The sequence below is a fragment of the Nyctereutes procyonoides genome, unplaced genomic scaffold (genome assembly GCF_905146905.1).
Source record: "Nyctereutes procyonoides isolate TBG_1078 unplaced genomic scaffold, NYPRO_anot_genome, whole genome shotgun sequence".
NCBI lineage: Eukaryota > Metazoa > Chordata > Mammalia > Carnivora > Canidae > Nyctereutes > Nyctereutes procyonoides.
In genome coordinates, this window is record NW_026575035.1 from 13,334,727 (window position 1) to 13,356,087 (window position 21,361).

A 21,361-nucleotide genomic window follows, 5' to 3' on the forward strand; every position below is an offset into this window, starting at 1 on the left:
AAAGCTTCGCTTCCGGGGCACCCGGAACAGGCTCCCAGTCCCGGCAACCCGAGGAAAGGCCGGCAGAGAGCGGTGTTGGAGAGCGGATGGGATTCCCGGAGGCCCTTCGGCGGGAGCCCGGAGGTAGGCGGTGCTGGCGCCAGGAGTCGGGACTACATTTCCCAGGGCTAACTGGGGCTGTGGCTCCCAGGATGCAGCGGCGTAAGGGGCGGTGCAAATTTTGGACGTCGAGTTCGAGGGCTCCGCGAGCGACTGCTAACGATTTCAGTGTAAAATCAGTTCACGAGATGGTTTCGCATCTGGGACTAGATAAATCATATTTTACCCGGGCCCAGACCCGTTCATAGGGGGTGGGGGTGGGGGGAGTCCTAGGTGTGGGCCGAGAGACACGTCCCACAACTGCACATAAAGCTAACTGTGGAAGATTTGGTTCGTTTTCCAGGCGAACGGGCACTGGCAATTAGATTGCCCTAAGTGGGCGCGGGGGTGCGCCCAGAGCCCCGGGATCTCTTCCTCTCCAGGCTTGTGGCAAAAGAGCGCTGGGCTCTGCAGTGAGACTGCCCGAGTTCCAACCCTGCTGTTGGACCTTCGGGTATTTGGGCCTATTTTAAAAACCTGTAAGATGTGGTGGTAATAGTACTTAACCTCTTAGGGCTGTTTCAAGGGTAAATGAGTTAATATGTCTCTGAGGGAGCTTGGTATGGAACATAAGAGGGCTCAACAAATGTTAACGAAATACCAATTATTAATCTTTCTAATCGCTCTGGGAGTAGGCTAAAGAGGCAGTGTTATACGGTGATCATACACCCGGTTCTTGGGTCAGATGACCTAGAATCACGTTTTACAGTACCTGCTTTGGACAGATTGTTTAACCCAAGCCCAACTCATGAGTTGAAAATATGAAACATTAGTTCCCGGTATGTTAGCCATTGTTAATCACGGTATTCCACTGATGGCAAAGGAAGGCTCAGAGAAGGAAAATGACTTATCTAAGGTTATACAACTAGGAAACGTGGGAGCAGGAATGATCTTAACTCTGGCTTTAACACGATTGACATATTCTCTGCAATGTCTTCAGGCTCTTGATACATAAAATGTGTGGTCTGTTGCCCAGCAGCCTAGCATCACCTGAGAAGTTGTTGGACTTGCAGAGTCTCTGGCCTCAACCCAGGCGCAATGGTTCAGAACCTTCATTTTAACAAAATCTCTGGCTAATGAGTATGTACACCACGTCTAGGAGGCACAGTGCTGATTGTGTGGCTTACAGGTTTGGTTTTGTTTTTTAATGGGAAGTTAGGAGTTGTAAAGAGGGGGTTATGCTGGAAAATTAGCCCATGGAAATGGACATGATAGCTCTTAGGAAATAGATTGTGTCGAGTTTCAGCTAGAGGGGGCATTAGGCGTAGCCCATCTACCATACCTCCCCCCTGAGTTTGGTTTCTGTAGCTCACTATCTTTCCTCAGCTTCCTTTTGTTCATTCACTCATCATGCATTTAGTGAGCACATTTTGTGCATCAGACAGTATGCTGCAACCTTTTTTCCTCTTTTCTAAAAGTATTTTAGGTGGCAGTTACGAATAGAGCTGCTATAAACAAACAAAAAGTGTTTTAGGATTTGCAGGTTTTTTTCTGCCTTTGTCTTAACACTCAGCACCAAGTCTTTAATACCACTCATATTGTGCGGTCAAGGCCAGGCCAAAGGCCATATTAGGTAACTGCCTTGAACCTAGCCTTGACCCCTAAAAGGTTTTGTGATTTACCTAGGAGAGTGTTACAGACATTGATGTGGCTGTTCTGGACTTGGCTTAGTTTCTGATTCATTCACTCATTCTTTCAACAAACATGTGAATGATTGCCATATTCCAGACACTAGACATGAAGATTATTGAGATTGTGTGGAACAGTAGAGAAGAAAGAAAGGTTAAGAGAAATTTGCACTTGGGCTTTTAATAGGAAGGTCACGTTTGCAGGATTTTAGTTCCTCTGTCAATCTTCAGAGTTTGGGGAGAAAAAGAGCAAATGTCAACAGGTGTCCAAAGAACAAATGTTAACAGGTGTTAAATGGTAAACAGTGAGTTCTCACTGTATGAAATGCTATTTGGTTTGAATTATATATGTCAGCTCTTTTTGAACTCTAATTGTTTTATACTGAATGTTTTTTTCAGTCCAGGTCAGTTTTAATTTCCTTATGATGGGAGACTGATTTTTACTTCCACTTTGCCAATGATAATTCTGGATACATAACAGGTATTCAATACCTGATTGAACAAATAAACCTATTAAATAGACTTTTCTAAATTCAAAAACAGGATTAATGTTGGCTGTTAGATTCATTGTGAACAAAATTATTAAGATTGGGATTTGTGGCTTAAAAAAAATCTTAGTGAGGCAAGTAGGTGAGTGGTGGTCTCCAGCTTGTATTTGTATCATCTTTATGTTAGGCAAGATTTTGCAGTGTCAAGAAAAAGCCTACCAAAGATGTGCAAATATATGTGAATATATTTTAACAATACACGAAATGGTTGTATATCTTTTGTTGTTTTTTTCCCCTTTGTCTTTTCTCTTTGTTGGTTTCTCTTCCTTCTTTTGATGCATAATGCAGACAGATCCCAAGTTTGGTCATCAGACTCTGTTTTTCTCTTTATATTGGGGCCATGAGCTGGCCCCAAATAGCTCTTTATTCCATGGTATGATAGTGCTCCTTACGCTTGTCTTCTCTGCCATTTCATTCACACTTGTCCACATGGTTCTTAGAGGTACATTTTTATTCCTTTCCTTTTCAGAGCTGCAGATTCAAATCTCCAACCACTTGGTGGGCTCTTCCACAATACTCTGAAGTCAGTATGTCTAAGACTACGTTACACATCATCTTCCTGAAAATTTACTCCGTCCATCATCCACCCATCCATCCACATTTTTTTCCTCAACAAGTTTATGGAAGGCCTTTCATACCCAAGGTATTGTGCTGGACATTGGGAATGCAATGATTAGTAAAAACAGTCTTAGTTGATGTTATCATCATTCTAGTTTAGTTACTCAGGCTTGAAACTGATGTCATCCTTGACTTTTCTCAACTCCAAATCCAAATCAGTCTTAAAGTTCTGCTAAATTTGTGTCTGTATTGTATCTCTCTCATTCCCACTATCACTACCTTACCCCTAGACCAATTCTCTTCCATCTACTTCTCCAGATCTTCTCTCTACTCTGCTCTCTGCCCTTGGCTTCCAGCTGGATGTGGCTAGCAGGAAGCAATGACAGAAGCTCAGAGAGTGTAAAGAGTTTAAGGTGAAGGCATGTATGCCCCTCGCCCTCTGCAGATTGCCATGGGTTGACTGGTTCCTCTGAAAGGCTGTAGTTCCAATCAGGTAGTTCCCTCCATTTAGCCATACTCTCTCAGCTCCTCTAAAGTTCTCCTCTGGTTGCTGCAGGCCTACAAGTTGTCATGGCTCTTGTTTTGTGTCACTACTCTCTGTGAGTTTCCTTAAACCATACTCACATCTTGTTGATCTTTCTTAAATTACCCAGCTTGACTGCTGCCTGTTTCCTACCAGGGCCCTGACTGATGCCCAAGGAGCAATTCTGGGAGCATCCTTACAGTCCCTTCCTTACGTTACCTCTTCAGGTCAGTCCAGAGGATCTTATTGATCTGGCAAAATCACTCTTCTCATAAATTCTCTTCTCTGCCTAACAAAATAATGGTTATTCTTGGTCTTGGATGGCCATGAGCTGGCTCCAAATAGCTCTTTATTCCATGGTATGATAGTGCTCCTTATGCTTGTTTTCTAAATATCTCTTCCTCATTCCTATTTTTCTATCTTAGTTACCTTTCTAGAGTCTTAAGAACGTTCCTCAAGAAAGGCAAAAATGAGGCATAGGACAGAACAGTCAACAATTATATTTTTTTAGAAACTATTGAGAAGTATTTCAATAAGAAAAGTGAACTAATAGAGATTTTTTTTTTCTCCCCAGTCAGGGGCAAGAAGGTTAAAGGTGTGAAAGTAATACCTTTACGTTCCCTTAAAACATAACTACTTTGTTCAGTAAAACATATTTGTAAGTATTTCCCCCCCCCCTTTTTTTTTTTGATGCTGCATTAACTTAGATTTACTTTCTGAATGTTTCTCAATTGCCCCTTTCTGGTAGCGGAAATCGTTAGGGATGATTCAATCTTTAATCCTGCTGTGAACATAGTTATTTTGAGCATTTTTGTCTAGGAAGTTCAATGTGCTAGTAATTTGATAAAATAGCAGAAAAGGGCCCTTAAAATGCTTACGTTATTTCCACATGGTTCATTTTTACTGATTTATAATTTTAATTTGGAAGTACCTGAAGGGAAGATTTAATTTTGAAAATTTCTTAATCATAGACAAAATCTGTGCATTCATATGCTTCAGTTTTGGTCAGAAACCCATTGTTTCGTTTTACAAATGAACATAGAAGTTATATTATTAAGATTTTGTGTAGTTAGTATAAAAGCAGATAGAATAACTACCTAACATTATACATTTGCCTAGAGGGGACTTTGTATTTGAGGATAGTAAAAATGCTGGTAGCATTTTAAAATTGACTTAAGTTGATTTGCTATCTGTAAAATACACAGTGGTTTCTGTTTTTCAAAAATGGGCATATACAGTTTGCTAAGAAAATTGCATTTCCCAAAATCTTATCACCACCTGTAAGATACGAGCACCACTGGCTGATGGTTTTCCTTCATAAGATGTCTTCAGTAAATCCCAAGGGAATGAGATTGGTGTTAGGCTTTAAATTTTACCTTTGTAAGATGTTCAATAAAAAGAATGAAAGATTGATTTAAAAAGGAAAACTGAAGTTTCAGAATCTTAGGGATATTTGCACTCAAAGAATCCAGTAACAAAATTTAGATCCATTTATTTAAAAAGCCATTTTTTATTATATTTTAATTTATGAAAGTAAAATTGCAATGAGCAAGAAATCTTTTTGTGTTTTTCTTGATTAATAGAGTGAGAACAAATTTTGTAAGACTTTAGAGTAGATTTACTCTAGATTAGGCTATTGAGGCATCAGTTCCTTTCCCCTAAGGAAAGCAATTTCATTACCACGGAGATTTCAGTTTGTCTTTCCAATCACAGATCACTTATGAACATATATTAATCTGCCAATAAAATTTTTCTGCTAAATTTCCCACATAAGCAATGTCAAGAGTACATAGTAAAGTTATTGTTATGTGAAATAAACATTAATTCTTGGTCCCTCTTAACCCAGAATTATTTCTAAACATTGTTAACCCCATTATTTTTTAGATTACATCTATGAAAATTAAAAACAATGAATAGAAACTCTAAAAATGTGACCATGTATAGGGGAAATGCTGTAGTCTACACTTTGTCGAGATATTTTTCCTTGCTACAGAAAGACAGCAGAGGAAAAAAACCTCTCTTGTGGCAAGTAGATGTGACACTGTGTCCTTGATAGCATCCAGAAGTGCACTGCAGTCTCATCTAGGTCCCTGTGAGCCACTTGGTAATGCAGAGGATCCAGTTAGTTGTTGTGTGTGTACTTTCCCCCAAGGCCTAAGAAGGACTTATTATTTAGAATGTATAAATAAGGTTCCTGGCATTTTCCAGTATTTATTGTACTTGCTTCATTATCTGAGATAGTATGAATTTTCAGCTGGGCAAACTGACTTCTTATTGTGAGTCCCTGGTTCCCTTCTCTGGAAAGCCTGTGGATTTTAGAGGCGATACAGTTAGGTTTCAGGCTTCAGTTATTCACCTGGGAAATGAAAGATTTTGACTGGGTGGCCATTACCATTCATCTCTAAGATTCTTTTCTTTTTTTTTTTTTTTTTTAATTTTTTTATTTATTTATGATAGTCACAGAGAGAGAGAGAGAGGCAGAGACACAGGCAGAGGGAGAAGCAGGCTCCATGCACCTGAAGCCCGATGTGGGATTCGATCCCGGGTCTCCAGGATCGCGCCCTGGGCCAAAGGCAGGCGCCAAACCACTGCGCCACCCAGGGATCCCTCTAAGATTCTTTTCTTTTGTTAAAAACCTGTGCTCTTCAAAACATTCCAATATTGTTTTCCCGTGATTTCCCATAAATCCCATTTTACAAACCTCCCCCTCTTCCTGAGTCATTATCTCACTTCCTAGGTTGGCTGTATGACTCCACATAGTGAAACAGCTCTTTGCATGCGTTAGGAGATTGACTACAAGTGTGAATAGGTTTTTAATAATGTGGAGGCTGTGTTCTGTAGGTTACTTACAATGCTTTTCTTTCTTTTTTTACTTTATTATTATTATTTTTTTTGCTTACCATTAAACTTCTTTGAGAATTGGAAGGTAGGGTAGAGAATGAGCAGGATATAAGCCATTTTTCTATTTGTTAGCTGTACTGGAAAAATGTCTCATAGGGAAGAAGATAGAAGATATATTTATAAAATATTTAATTTATAAAGTCAGATCTGAGGATGAAAGATTGTGGATTGACTTTATTTGTGTCTATCTGGGCCCAAGATCTAGACCTGATGATGTTTTTTGATTGAAACAATCAACTGAAACCTTTGTAGAGAAAGTTTTTTAAAAAGCTTCAAAGTTAACTCCTTCCCATAGTAAAATTGGGGCAGTTTTGTGTTTCCTGGTTTGGTGTAGCTTCAGATAAAGCTAGTGAGAGAATTTCAACACCAGGAAGGTGAAATAGAATAAAATATAATAATGTTGCTGGTATGTTTAGTAAGTATCATTATGGGAATAAGTAAGTTTTGGTAATTTCTGGCCTGATTATGTGGGGACAGATTCCCCAAGGGATCGTCACTCCATCTGAAAAATGGGCTAACATATAAGTTCTCAATTTTAGAGTTCTGTGAGTTGGAGATAAATTATTCAAATACACGTTTGCAAAGAAATTTAGAGAGGTAATCAGGAGACAGGTTCTGGCTCCGTCTTTGCTACTCTATACTTACTTCTATGCGGCTTTGGTAAGTCATGTCACCCCTTTGTGTGTCTGTTATGTTATCTATGAATTGAGCTTTACTAGCTTCTCTCTAGACTGCTTCTAGATCCACATAGCATCCTGTGCTTTTAAGATGGTCTTAGGTAGAAAGAGTGGATGATGGTGAAACATACACTTGAAGACAGAATTCTTTTTTTTTTTATTAGAGATTTTGTTTATTTATGAGAGATACCAAGAGGCAGAGACACAGACAGAGGGAGAAGCAGACTGCACACAGGGAGCCCAATGTGGGACTCCATCCTGGGACTGTGGGATCATACCCTGAGCCAAAGGCAGACACTCAACTGCTGAGCCACACAGGTGTCCTTGAAGATAGAGTTCTTAATTGGGGTTCCATGGGTGAGCTTCAGAGGGATAGGGATCCCCTGATGTTTTATGCAAATATGTGTGCATATGCATGTGCATATGCATGTTCATTTTTGTGAATAGATCATTTTTCCCTCCATTGGATTTTCTCTTTATTTATTTATTTATTTATTTATTTATTCATTCATTCATTCATTCATTCATTCATTCATTCGAGACAGAAAGAGAGAGAGAGAGAGAGAGAGAGAGAGAGAGAAAGGCAGAGAAACAGGCAGATGGAGAAGCAGGCTCCATGCAGGGAGCCCGACGTGGGACTCGATCCCGGGTCTCCAGGATCAGGCCCTGGGCTGAAGGCGGCGCTAAACCACTGAGCCACCCGGGCTGCCCTCCATTGGATTTTCTAAGGCATCTGTGACTCTCTACCCTTCCTTCACATGGTTAAGAACTACTGTATTGTATAGAAGAGGGAGATAAGTGAAGGCTAAAGAGAGTGATGATAAAAGCTTTATGAAAGAAGAGGAAATGGGGGAGTTGGCCTTTTAGCCTGGGCAGGGTTTGAATAGATGAGAGGAAGAAGAGGGCTATTCTAGTAGATGGTAACAAGAGGAATAAAGGCATGTAGCCAGTGTTGATGGAGCAGGTACAATGTATCAGACACAGATTATCTTTATAAATTCTCACCATAGGACTAGGAGGTAGATATTAATGGTATCTTTATTTTATTTTATTTTATTTTATTTTATTTTATTTTATTTTATTTTATTTTATTTTTTAAAAGATTTTATTTATTCATAAGAGACACACAGAGAGAAGCAGAGACATAGGCAGAGGGAGTGGCAGGCTCCCCACAGGGAGCCTGATGTAGGACTTGATCTCAAGACTTCGGGATCATGACCTGAGCCAAAGGTAGACACTCAACCACTGAGCCACGCAGGAGTCCCAGTATCTTCATTTTATTATGGAGAAGACTGATGATCATAAGGATTAAGTAACTTAACCAAGGTCTTGCAGTTAGTAAGTGGTAAACCAGGATGTGAACGTTTTTAGTCTAATCCCAACAATTATGATATAGTTTTTTTCTCTTTTAATCTGTTAGTGTGGTAAATTATATTTATATATTTCATAGATTTTGCATTCTGGGATAAACACAGTCTGATCATGATGTATTATCTTTTCTATACTAGTTGGTATAGATATTGGTATACTTTGGTTTGCTAGTATTTTGTTTACATTTCTACATCTATGTTCATGGGTGAGGTAGGCCTGTATTTTTCTTCTTTGAACTATCCTTGTCTTGTTTGAATATCAATATTATATAGTAACTTCACTGACTAAATTGAAGAGTATACCTTTTTCTGATCGCTGGTGGAGTTTGTATAAGATTGGAACAACAAGGGCAGCCCTGGTGGCTTGGTGGTTTAGAGCCGCCTTCAGCCCGGGGTGTGATCCTGGAGACCCGGGATCGAGTCCCACATCGGGCTCCCTGCATGGAGCCTGCTTCTCCCTCTGCCTGTTTCTCTGCCTTTCTCTCTCTCTCTCTCTCTCTCTCTGTATCTCTCATGAATAAATAAATAAAATCTTAAAAAAAAAGAATTGGAACATCTGATTATTATTGGAACATCTAAATTATTTGATTATATCAAATTACCTAGGTTTGGTATTAACTTGGTGAAGAGTTTTTAAAGTTCTGATTCCAGGGGATCCGTGGGTGGCTCAGCAGTTTGGCACCTGCCTTTGGCCCAGGGCATGATCCTGGAGTCTCAAGATCGAGTCCCAGGATTGAGTCCCATATCGGGCTACCTGCATGGAGCTTGCTTCTCCCTCTGTGTCTCTGCCTCTCTGTCTCTGTCTCTTACAAATAAATAAATACAATCTTAAAAAAAAAGAAAAAAGTACTGATTCCATTTTAAAAGATGAAGTCATTTGACTTCTTAAAACAGTTGTAATAGCATATATATTTAACATCTCAAATTTACTGTCATAAAATTTTTATAATCTCTAAAAAAAATTCTCTTTGGGACGCCTGGGTGGCTTAGCGGTTTAGCACCTGCTTTGGCCCAGGGTGTGGTCCTGGAGTCCCGGGATCGAGTCCCACATCTGGCTCCCTGCATGGAGCCTGCTTCTCCCTTTGCCTGTGTCTCTGCCTCCTCTCTGTGTCTCTCACGAATAAATAAATAAAATCTCTAAAAAATTCTCTTTATTTAAAGTTATATCCATCATATCACTCCTAATATTATCTAGTCTATTCTTTTTCTTGATAATCTTACTAGAGATTTTCTATTTTATAAGTTTTTACAAATATCCATTTTTCAGCTTAATTGATACTCTCCATTTTATCTTTATTTTCTGTTATTAATTTCTGCTTTTATTATCTTCATTCAACTTAGATTTTATTCTGTTATTCTTTTCAAACTTCTACAGTTTGACTTAAGTTCATTAGTCTTCACACTTTATTCTTAATATGTGAGTATGTAAAGCTATGCCTTTCTCTTCAAGTAATGCTTTTTTACTACTTCTTACAACATTTTGATTTATGATACTTTGAATTTCATTTAGTTCTCTGTATTTGCCTGGAATATTTTTCTTCCTTTTATATTTCCCTTTTCTATATCTTTATGATTTAGGTGTTTCATGGTGAGTAGATATACCTAGACTTTTAGAATCCACTTGACAGTCTTCATTTTTTAACTAATGAAATGAAGTTGTCTTCATCAAAATAAAAAGCTTTTGCACAGTGAAGGAAACAATCACCAAAACTAAAAGGCAACCTTTGGAATGGGAGGAGATACTTGTAAATGACATCTAATAAAGGATTAGTATCTAAAGTACATAAAGAGCTTATAAAACTCAATACCCCGAAACAAATAATCCTGTTAAAAAATGGGGAGATATTTTTCCAGACATCCAGGTGGCAACAGACACATGAAAAAATGCTGAGTATTGCTCATCGTCAGGAAAATAAAAATCACAACGCAATGAGATATCACCTCACACCAGTCAGAAGGGCTAAAAATAACAACATAAGAAACAATGGATATTGGCAAGGATGAAGAGAAAGGGGAACCCTCTGAAACTGTTGGTAGAAATGCAAACTGGTGAGCCCCTCTGGAAGACAGTATGGAAGAGTTGTCATTATGTTTTTATTAAAGTTCTTATTAGATTTCTTCTGCCATTAAATCTGTCTCAATAGGAGCCACCTATTCAGGTATGGTCCATAAACTTCTTGCCCTCTCATATCCGCTATGATATGGCAGGGGGCTGAATCCTATGTGGAGCAGGGTTTGAGATCTCTTTAAGCATGTGCTTCTCAATGCTGGGGAGGTTCAGTGACTTCCAGCCCTAGTTCTCCCTTAGGCAGTCTTAGCATTGAGCTTGGTCAGAGAAGTCAAGTTTCTCTGCATAGCTCAGTCCTCCTGGAGTTGTGAACAAGGTGTGTGCTCCAGTGGCTGCTCTGCTTGATTTCCTTGGGAACTAAATATCACAGATGAGGTTAGGATTGCCTCTGTCTTTGACAGTGAGCCAGTGAGCCACCTAATGTGTGTATGCATGCATGGGCGCGCACACACACACACACACATACACATACCTCTCTTCCCCCATAAGCCATTTATTTTGGTTGCTAAATGATACTGGATGAAGCACGACACCTGGGTATATTCATAATCTACCCCTAACCTACCTTTCTGGTCTCTTTTTCTGCTCTTCCTCCTTACACCAAGTGTTTCATAAATGCTGGTTTATCCTTCTGTTTCTTGAGCACATGGTCTAGTTTTTTTATTTCCAAAATCTTTTTTTCAAAAAGCAGGAGAAACAAGAATGGTAACATTAGAAACACAGACCCAGGCTGACATCATCCCAAAATCTGTTTCCCAATGACATTTTTAAAAACAAATAAGGAAACTGAGTCTTGCTCAGGATCATATGGCTAATTTTAGTTAAGATTATTAAATGGTGAAATAAAAATCCAGACAGGAAGGAGGCTGGTGAAACAGTGTTGACAGAGTAGTCCTGCCAGTGAGATGCAGGAATAGAGGCAAGGTATCTCGTGAGAGTTGTTAGTCATTCATTCACTTAAATGTGTATTAGTTGGAATGTCACCACATGAATTAGGAGGTTACAATTGAGTGAGAAATATTTTATTTTTTATTTTTTTAATTGGAGTTCAATTTGCTAACATATAGCATAACACCCAGTGCTCATCCCTTCAAGTGCCCCCTTCAGTGCCTGTCACCCAGTCACCCCAACCCCCCGCCCACTTCCCGTTCCACTACCCCTTGTTCATTTCCCAGAGTTAGGTGACTCTCATGTTCTGTTACTCTCACTGATATTTGAGTGAGAAATATTTTAAAATATTTAAATATTTTTAAATTTCTGCTCTATTAGAGACCAAAAATTTGAAAATGCATCATGTATTTGGGAAAACAGAGCAATTCTGAACTGCTGAAACATTTGAAGGGATAGTAGTAAGTGAGGCTGTGAAGATCACATGGGGCCAGATTGTTAAGGGGTTTGCATGTCACACTTTTTTCTATATTTATTCAACCAACATTTACTGAAAACTTACTGTATGCCAGAAGCCACACTAGTAATGGGGGATATAGGAGTGAGAAATACAGTGTTTCTGTTCCTCAGGAGCTATAGGCATTAGGGAGTTGATGGAATGAAGCAATTTAAGCCTGTAGATTGATGGAAAATTCACTCTAGTGGCAGTCAAGGGGAAAGTGATGGGAGACAAGAGAGTCTAGATAGGTAGAAGGCCGCTGCCCTAGTTCAAGAGAAAAATGATAGGAGCCTAGACTATGGAGGGTGACGGCAGTTGTCAGAGTAGATGTAATAGGGGAACATTCATGGGGTAGGGAGAAGGTAAAGGTGGCAGGACCCAGAGAGAGAGAGAGAGAGAGGCTGGCCAATAGCTTCTAGCTGTATCCTTCCTTGTCTGGTCTGAAGATGGTGGTGATGTTGCTGCATCTCAGCTCTTGTTTCTGCTTCTTATGGGCTCCTGGAGATAGAGAAAGAGAGTCTTAATGACCTATTTTTGCACCCCACCCCACCTGGTCCCATTGCTTGAAGCATTGCACTGGTAAACACAGAATGTTTTTAGCTAGGTTAGGATTCACAGTCTACTAGTTTGTAATAATTGAAAATGGTCTTGTGGAGAAATTAAATTATTTTCTAAATTTTTACTATAGCAGCTAGAGATCTCTTTGAGGTAATTCTATGAATTATCTTATATAGCTGTTGTGAAAAGAATTGCTAAGTAAGGCAATATTATATAGTATGTATAAATATATAGTTTGAAATTTTTAATGACAACTAGTTTTTGTTGTCTCTGTTTTCATTTAACAGCTGTAAAATTAAAGGGGAAATGGCAATTGCCATTTTAACAAAGGATATTTTACCAAATATCCTTTTGTCTCTTTTTCCTTCCTTTTGGCATCTTGTAAAAATCTGTTTTCTTACACTATGCAACAAAAGGATTTATTCCCTTGACAATATATTTAATAACAGAAAATTTAGCAAACACTATAGACACCTTCCAAGTTGTAACTCCTCAATTTATTATAAGCAAGTAAGTGCTGAGAACATTTTGTTACATTATATTTTTCTCCGGATTTATAGCTCCCAGATTAGCAGTATGTGTAAACTACACATGGCAGCTTATCTATGAAACATTCATGATAGCATTTTATGCTATTTGCAGCCTTGAAAATGGACAGGTAGGATATCTTTATTTTTTCTAGTTTGCATCAGTTGTGAATTAACAAATAATTAGCAAATGTCCAGTGCAATGGAATACCAAGTGCCACAGAGAGACAACAAGATGCCTGTATTGCCGGGATTGTTAATCCAACTGAAAAGACAAAATGCATTATGGAAGGCATATAAAAAATGTGGCAGTACTTCCCAGATATTGTAATGTACATGTATTTGCTCTCACTTTCTTACCCCCTTACTGGTCCCAATGCTCTTCATGGCCATATGCTTCCTACTTATCATATGTAGAAAGAAGGGAAGTCACGTATCAATATTTTGGGAATAAGATCCAGTACCTCCCAGGAGAAAACAAGATCTGAATGAAGTACCATCTAAATAAAGTGGAGGATAAAGTTTGAAAAGATACTTTAGTACTTATGAAGTTCTTTCAGATCTGTTTAGTAGTAACCAGTATGAAATTTAAAAAAAAATGATAAAACTTATAAACTCACTGCCTGCCAAGAGAGTCCTAAGTTCATAAGTTTAATTAGGAAAAGTATTTTCTTATTTGATGCTGCTGCCTCTTCTGGTTTACGTTCAGAGAAGAGGGGTGACTTCCCCAGGAAACCCTGTCTTCTGACTACTGTCTTTGGCCTGGGGCCTCCACTGTGCTCTCCTCTCACCAGCACCAGAGCCTAGGCAAGATCAGGTGCTTAAGATGGTGCCAGAGTGTCATCAGTCAGTACCTTCTGACTCTGTGACTTTGTCCTCTCCCCTCCTGGATTCTGTTCATTTTGGGTACAAAGTTTAGGCCTGAGCCCATTTGGGAAATGCTGTGGGCCTGCAGCCTGGGACTCATGACACATTATTGTGGATCCTTAGGATCTCTAATTTCTGTTCTGGACTTTCAGTCCTTCTATACTCTTGCTGAATCTAGATGCAACCCATCAAACTTATGTTTTGTACAATGAAATTATAAAAAATTTAATATACTATTTTAGAATTGAGACAAATGAAAGTGACAGTTATAATTTAAAATGTAAACTAATTGTCCAGTAGAACTGAAGTCATATACACAGAGTTTTGGAAAATAAAACCTAGAGATGTCACAAACTTGGATTTTATCATTTAAAAATGGCCTAAGTACTTTTCTAAAGATTCTTCCGTAGCATACTGAGTCAAGTGTTTTGTTTTGTTTTGTTTTTGATATAGTGGACTGAAAATGTAGCTCCAGGTTCTTGAACCTATAAGAATAGTTGATGTCGGTTAGGAATGATCACTCTAGTACCCAAAAGGGCCAGGCAGGAAATGTACCTGACTGAAACCAACAGCTGCCACACATTCTGACAAATTATTTGCAGAGATCTTTGCTGGATTTGCTGGTCCAGAAATTTTAAAAATATTATTTAGCTACTATAGGTTAATCTGGGCCTGAAAATGATTACTCAAGAAACCTGTTAAATGTGTTTGCAAAGTCTCCTAGAACTAGCATTTCTCTGAAACGGTACCTGGATAAGCCTTCCAAGTGTCTGCTGTGTTTGTTTCTTTGAGTAACCACTTTGAAAGGACTTTCCAGTTTATGAGACTATATAGTATAGTCTCATTTACTCTTCAGCTTTATCAGCAAGCAAAAGAATAGTAAAAGAAAACAAAGATAATAAAAAACTGAAAAACTGTCATGAGAATATAGTTTTCTAAATGTTGACACCAGAAAATCAGATATGGCTGAGAAACAGCAGCATCTTTCCTGAACTATGCTCATCTGAACCAAAGTTGTTATAACTCAAAGCAAGAGGGGTCCATTTTGAAGGCAAATGATCAAGGTTGCTATGGAAATGATGCAAGAAATGATTCAGAATATTACCCAGAAATACATTTCCTTGAATATTGATAAATCTCATGCAACATGTGCCAGTCTATGGCTATTATAAAATGAACTGGATATCAGAGATTCCTAATGACTCTGTCTTCGGAACTGTCCATCATGTGTAACCCACACTTAGTTGCCTTTATAGGTACAAATGTGGAAACTTCTAGATGACACACTATGACACAGAGTTACGTACACAGAGTGGGAGGTTTTCAGATTTAAGTATATATGAGAATCACTAAGAGTGTTTGTTACAAAAATTGGTTTTATTCTGATTCAGAGGATCTGCAGACCACGTTTTGAGACCCATTGCTTTAAAATGAAAAATAAGGGGCAGCCTGGGTGGCTCAGTGGTTTAGTGCCGCCTTCAGCCCAGGGCCTGATCCTGGGGACCCAGGATCAAGTCCCACATTGGGCTCCTTGCATGGAGCCTGCTTCTCCCTCTGCCTGTGTCTCTGCCTCTCTCTCTCTCTCTCTGTGTGTGTGTGTATCTCATGAATAAATAAATAAAATCTTTAAAAGAATAAAATGAAAAATAGGAAGCATCATATAGGTTTTGATTTGTTTTCTCAGTTAATGGTCTTGTTTTTTTTTTTTTTTTTTTTGGTCTTGTTCACAGACTTTGGAAACCATTGCTTTAGCTGAAAAATGTTAAGATTCCTTCAAGAAAGGAAAATAGGTTTTATCATTACTCAGAGCCCATTTTTTTGCATATTCATGATGACCTCAAAGTTTATACTCCTAACTCAGAGCTTTTCTTTGAACTTTAGGTGTGTATATCCATCTGTCTGCTGGAACACTTCTACTGGAATGTCTAATAGATTTCTTCCACTTCACATAGCCACATAAAAATCCTCCCTCCAAGCCTGGTCCTCTTGCAGTTTTCCCAATTTTGGTTAATGGCAACACTATTCTTCCAGCTGTCCAGGCCAAAAAACTTGGAATCATTCTAGGAAGTATTTTAAGTATTTTTCTTCTTTTTTATACCCCGCTTCTAATAGACTGACAAATCCCTTTGCCTCTACCTTCAAAATATATCTAGAATCTGATCATTTCCCCCCTACTTCTTGATACATCTTGGCCCAAGCTTTTAACTATCTCTTATCTGAATTATTGTGGTTCTCTGTACTGTTTGTTCTCTTTACTTCCATTCTTGTTCCTTTATAATCTATTCATAGCACAGCAGCAAGAGTGTTCTAAAATTAAAACTACATCATGTCCCTCTACTGCTCCAAGCCCTGCAGTGGTTTCCCTGTGTCACTCAGAGTAACAACCACACAACTGAGATTGACCTACAAAGTTGTAGATCTCTCTGATCTCTTCTTACATCTATCTCCCTCCTACTCACTTTCTTCTAGGCTCAGTGTCCTCCACACTATTTCTTGAAGCCACAATGCCTTTGTACTAGCTGTTCCTTCATTGTACTAGCTGCTAGGAATGCTCTTCCCTGGGATACGTGAATGGTTCCCTTCCTCACCTCTTCAAGTCTTTGCTCAGATGTTGCTTGCTCCAAGGGCTAACTTTTATTCCTTAATTTATTTGAAATCGTGATCCCCCTTCCCTCCTGCCCATCTTTTCTACCATGAGTCCCCCAGTCCCCTTTGCCCTGCTCTGATTTTCCATAGCCCCTATCCCCTAGTAAAATACTAGATTTGCTTTTCTTTTTTTCATTGATTGATTTTTCTTTCCCCCAGACTGGAACATAAGGGCCACAAGGAAGAAATTTTTATCCATTTTGTTTGTTGAAGTGTTCCTAGTGTTTAGAAAGGTGCTCAATAAGTATTTCCTGAGTAAACTCAATGAAATGTTTATGGAGTAGTTACTAAAAATCAAGTGCTGTTCTAAGTTTAAGGAGTACAGCTCCAAAGAGGCTGGATAGCTCTGCCTTCGTGAAGATAATATTTCTCGTGGGAACCAACTGCAAAGCAGCAGAACTGCAGAATGTGCAGCATTTTGTGTAGAGGCCAATGTGATAGAGCTGATGAAGTAGCCACAGCAGTCACGGATGGAGGAGAATACCTAGTAGCAGCCCTGCACAAAAGGCAGAGTGGATTGTAAAAGCTGTGGTAAGCAGGAAAGTGAAAACTTCCAGAAAACCGAGAGAGTTACGGAATACTAAAGTATAGGAATTACCGAAAAAAAAAAATTAAGCCCAAAGAGGAAAGAATATGTGGGGAAAATGAAAAGAAAGCTTGTGTAAATAGCATATAATAAAAACTCCCACTAACAGTGTCTTAAGCACACAATGGTTTATTTCATTCCATGAAAGAAATCACAGGAGAGAGCCAGGTGTTAGATGGAAGCTTCAGGACCCCACCAGTGACCAGTTGTCCTATCTCAGCACATGCCTTCTATCCTCAAAATCACTTCCTGGAAGGAAGCAAAGGGAAGGAAAAAGGAATCTTCCAGAAAATGACATAATACATCTCATGGACTAGAACTTAATCCCCTGGCCATACCTAGCTACAAAGGAGTCTAGGGAAACTTGTCTTTTAATCCAGGGCCTTGCCATCACAAATATCTCTCCCATAGTAATAAATGGATAAGTTGCAATTTCTTAGAAGAGGATCTAAGAGTAAAACCCAGAGCATAAGAGCACGTTGGTGACTCAGTCAGTTGAGCAGCCAACTTTTGGTTTTGGCTCAGATCATGATGTCAGGATCCTGGGATCGAGCCCTATGTCAGGTTCTGCACTCAGTATGGAATCTGTGATTCTCTTTTCCTCTCCCTTTGCCCCTCCCCCAATTTGTGCACTCTTTCTCTCTCAAATAAATAAATAAATAAATAAATAAATAAATAAATAAATATTTAAAACAAAACAAAGCCCACAGAGCATAAAAGAACCAGGCCAAGGGTTTTAATTATATCTGGTAGGAAGGATTGATAATTAAAATTGTACTGTCTGTATAATTTGATACCCCTAATTTTTGTGTGTTGAGGATAATTAGCAGGGAGGGAGATTTAAAACTTACAAAACAGTGATGTCCCTTGAAGAGATGGTGAGAATTTCAAATTGAAATGGTGCTTTATGCTTCTGACATGGAACATTGACTGTTTTATTTATTTATTTATTTATTTATTTATTTATTTATTTATTTATTTATTTATTTATTTATTTTATTTATGATAGTCACAGAGAGAGAGAGAGAGGCAGAGACACAGGCAGAGGGAGAAGCAGGCTCCATGCACCGGGAGCCCGACGTGGGATTTGATCCCGGGTCTCCAGGATCGTGCCCTGGGCCAAAGGCAGGCCCCAAACCGCTGCGCCACCCAGGGATCCCAACATTGACTGTTTTAATGTCCTTTGAGTAAAGGAGTATAGCAACCTAAGAATTGGTGTATCTTTTGGACCACATTTAGGGAATCTTTGTAAAGAGGATTAGGAGTCATTTGTTTTAAAATTTATTTTAATGTTAGTATTTTTAAAAATAAAGGAACAGAGGTACCTGGGCAGCTCTGTCAGTTAAGTGTCTGACTCTTGATTTCGGCTCAGGTCATGACCTCAAGCCCCGAGCCTCAAGCTCCCAGCATGGAGCCTGTTTAAAATTCTTTCTCTCGGGGATCCCTGGGTGCTCATTTGTAGCATGTGTCAGAATTACCTTCCTTTTAAAGGCTGAATAATATTCCATTGTATGGATATTCCATATTTTATTTACCTGTTTATCTGTTAGTGAATATTTGTTTTTTTTCACCTTTATGCTATTGTGAATATTATTGACATGAACATTGGTGTACTAATATCTGTTTGAGTTCCTACTTTTAATTCTTTTGTATTCTTCATGTCTTTTTATAATGTACTGTGATTTGTTGTAGTTAATACACAGATGCTTTAAATTCCTTATTAGATTCTAATCCCTTGGAAGCAGAGCCCATAATTTTTTCCCCACTTAAAAATTTACTTATTTGGTTATTCAACAGTTATGTATTGAGTACTTGCTGAGTACCAGGTACCAGGCTAGACTTTAGAGACACAGAGTGCAATGACAAACATGACCTCTGTCTTCTTGCAGCAAGGGTCTAGTGAGGGACATTTTTCCCTCATTTCATGTAGAAAAGTGCCTTGTACATTGTAAACATTCAACAAATATTTGTTGACTTTAACCAAGTCAATTAGTAAATAAGTAAATTAACTTACTGACTTCACATGTCCTTAGTAATTCCTGAGGACATCATATCAGTGACTGGATATTAGTGAAAATATTTAGAACAAATGTAAACTCTGTGAGATTAAGAATCATGCTTTTTTTTTGTTCATATTGTATTTCTGGCATATAGGATGGTGATTAGCACACAGTATGGGCTTAATAATTTTTAAACAAATACTAATAACATAATTTGTTCTAAAGAACTATGACAAGTTCTAATGAACTCTGCCCATATATTATGATTAGAAAAACTGAGACATTTAAGAAAAGCCAGAAAAGTAGTGACCAAGTCAGAAATAGAACCTGGGTCTCCTGACCTTCAAGATGATGCTTTATGCTCTCTATCACACTAGTATATAAAATTAGAACTGATGTTCCACCTTTCTGCGAAAGATGTGAACTTTAATTAGCTATAATCACACACAGTATGGAGAAAGTTTAAGGTATTTACGTTTCCTAAAAATGATAATGAATCAGATTCCAGAATAAGCTTGTTAAATGCTATTCTTAAAGAAAAAGGATAGTAGCATATGATGATGAATTGCTATTTCTGTTAAGGATAAGGTGTTACTGTACTGCCTGCTTGGCAAGGCCTCACCAAACTATGTCTAACTTGATATGTCATTTCTTTGCTCATTCAGCTCAATTTCTTTTTGAGGGTTTGGAAATGATATCCAGTTTTTGGCTGTCAATTAATTATTTAGGCCTTTTGGGTCTTTTTGAGCAACCTGGTTTGGAAACATTTGATCCTATGTTATTTGAGTTAAAGTTTATTTCATTAAGAATTCTGGCTAGGGATCCCTGGGTGGCGCAGTGGTTTAGTGCCTGTCTTTGGCCCAGGGCGCGATCCTGGAGACCCAGGATCGAATCCCACGTCGGGCTCCCGGTGCATGGAGCCTGCTTCTCCCTCTGCCTATGTCTCTGCCTCTCTCTCTCTCTCATTCTGTGTGACTATCATAAATAAATAACAATTTAAAAAAATTAAAAAAAAAAAGAATTCTGGCTAAATTTTTAATGAGTGAGAAGGTTGAGGCCTTTAATTATCTAAAAGTTTTTGTATTATTTGTGGGTCTTCAAACCAAGCAGTTTTATTATAATTTTATTATTTTTAATATTTAAAATTTATTATTATTATTATTATTTATATAGAGAGAGTGCATGAGTGCACCTGGGGTGGGGGGTGGGGGTAGGGTTGAGTGACAGGGAAGGATAGAGAGAGGAGAGAGAGAATTTTAAGCAGGCTCTATAACCAGCATGAGCAGATGCAGAGCTTGATCTCATGACTCTGGGATCATGACCTGAGCCAAAATCAAGAGTCGGACACTTAACCAACCGAGCCACCCAGGTACCCCAAGCCAAACTATTTTTAAATTTCAGATATTTCAGTGTTAGAGAAGGCTCCAGTATTTGAAATGTGCAAATTCATCTTGTAATAAAATCCAAGAAGAGTATAGACTAATTCACACCCAACTTTAGTTGATCAAATTCTGAGACTATCATTGGCACAGGAAATAGAGGACCTTAATTCATTAGGGAAACAATTTTGTGTAAATATGTAAAGAGTTTGACATTTTAAGAAGAGTGAATTGAGCACAAATTCTCCCGGAGAACTTGAAGGGAATAGAGTACTACCAGTGCTGGCCCCAAAGTTAAGAAGAACTTGGATACTGTTGGAAAGAGAATAAGCCTAAATGTCAGACCTGTTGCCCTTGGTTTTATTGTGTATTTTTAAATTTTTTTGCTTTAAAAAACTCGAGATCTAGTTGACATATAACATTGTGTAGATTTAAGGTTACAGTTCGTTGATTTGATACATTTATACGTTGCAGTATGATTACTGCTATAGCATTAATGAACACTCATCACGTCACACAGTTATTTCCTTTTTGCAATGAGAACAATTAAGACTAGTCTTTTAGCAACTTTAGTTTATAATACAGTATTGATTATAATCACTCCATTATGCGTTAGATCTCAGGGACTTATTGATTGACTAATTGCAAGTTCATATTCTTAAGCAAGGTCTCCTCAATTCTGCCTGCCAAGCTTCTTTTAATCACCTATCTGGTCTTTGTTTTTAGGAGCTCAGCTTTTTTAGATTATGGATTTAAGTGATACCCTGGAGTATTTGTCTTTCTCTGTCTAACTTATCTCACTTGGCATAATCATCCAAGTTGATGCAAATGGTGGGACTTCTTTCTCATGGTTGAATAATATTCCTTTGTGTATATGTATACACACATCTTTTTTATCTATTATTTGCTGATGGACACTTAGGTTTTTTTCCATATCTTGGCTGTTGTGAATAGTGCTATAATTAACATGGGAGTGCAGATATCTCCTCAATATCTTGTT

At 38.3% G+C, this 21,361-nt stretch overlaps 1 protein-coding gene across 5 annotated transcripts in view; it reads left to right on the plus strand.

Annotated features, from left to right (window-relative positions):
* CRH (corticotropin releasing hormone) overlaps positions 1-21,361 on the plus strand; it is a 184,212-nt gene that overhangs the window by 5,280 nt on the left and 157,571 nt on the right. The window contains exon 1 of one of the 5 annotated variants that reach the window (XM_055318257.1): positions 92-123. The exons of 3 other annotated variants lie outside the window; for them this stretch is intronic. The gene's annotated coding sequence lies outside the window, so the exon portion shown is untranslated. Of the gene's footprint in view, positions 1-91; positions 124-2,812; positions 2,958-21,361 lie in introns of those variants that run through there. One more of the 5 variants, XM_055318255.1, reaches the window with a different exon arrangement.